This window comes from Alnus glutinosa, chromosome 6 (genome assembly GCF_958979055.1).
Source record: "Alnus glutinosa chromosome 6, dhAlnGlut1.1, whole genome shotgun sequence".
Classification (NCBI taxonomy): Eukaryota; Viridiplantae; Streptophyta; class Magnoliopsida; order Fagales; family Betulaceae; genus Alnus; species Alnus glutinosa.
Genome location: NC_084891.1, coordinates 15893907 through 15894670, shown reverse-complemented (window position 1 = coordinate 15894670; position 764 = coordinate 15893907). Strand labels below are relative to the sequence as shown.

The window sequence follows — 764 nt, the reverse complement described above, 5'->3', positions numbered from 1 at the left end:
GTTCTTATGGTGTGCATTTAAGAAACTTCAACAAAAAAAATCATCGAGAAAACATGGCTGAAACAAACAGATCTTTAGACTAAATCATAAACAAGAAGGACATCATCTCTCCAATTGCGGAGGACAATTTTTTTCATTGCCTTAAGTAACCCTTTGGACATGAGAAACAGATAGAAAATAATTTAAACGAAATTGGAGACCGAGATAATTATAGTTCCAACCAATAGATTCACAAACAAATATATAACCACTAGTATGAGTTTGTAACTCTATAATGTGAAAAGACAATCCCTTAGAATCCATTGCTCATCAAATAAAAATCAAGTCCACTACTTCTAATGTCATATAAATTCTTCACTGGGATTGAAAGCAAAATTCTTGAACAAAATTTACATATAAATAATAAAGGCACACCCATCACATTCATGACAATTTGTATATACAAAAAATCTACAATCATAGTACATTTATAAGGCATATGCTTGTTCAAACTAGCCACAAAATCACCAAAACCACAACCTGTAAATAGTGAAATGTTAAGACACTTGGCAAAACTGGGAACCATATATCCAACCAATAGTTATAACAACCAAAAACCATTAAACATATATTGCCAATAGCCAAACACCCCAAATAATTTGTACTCATCCTTATAACTCTATGCAAGCCTCCCGCTTGCTACATTTTATAGTACTTTCACCAATAAGTGAATGACAATGGGATTGAAATAATTTACCATTGATTACTTGAGCCCTTTAGCACCA

At 32.2% G+C, this 764-nt stretch overlaps 1 non-coding gene across 1 annotated transcript; it reads right to left on the bottom strand.

Annotated features, from left to right (window-relative positions):
- Positions 1–286: 286 nt before the first annotated feature.
- On the bottom strand, positions 287–365 carry LOC133872125 (small nucleolar RNA R21). Its single transcript, XR_009900969.1, has one exon. It is a non-coding gene; the product is annotated as a small nucleolar RNA R21 (small nucleolar RNA).
- Positions 366–764: the final 399 nt, after the last annotated feature.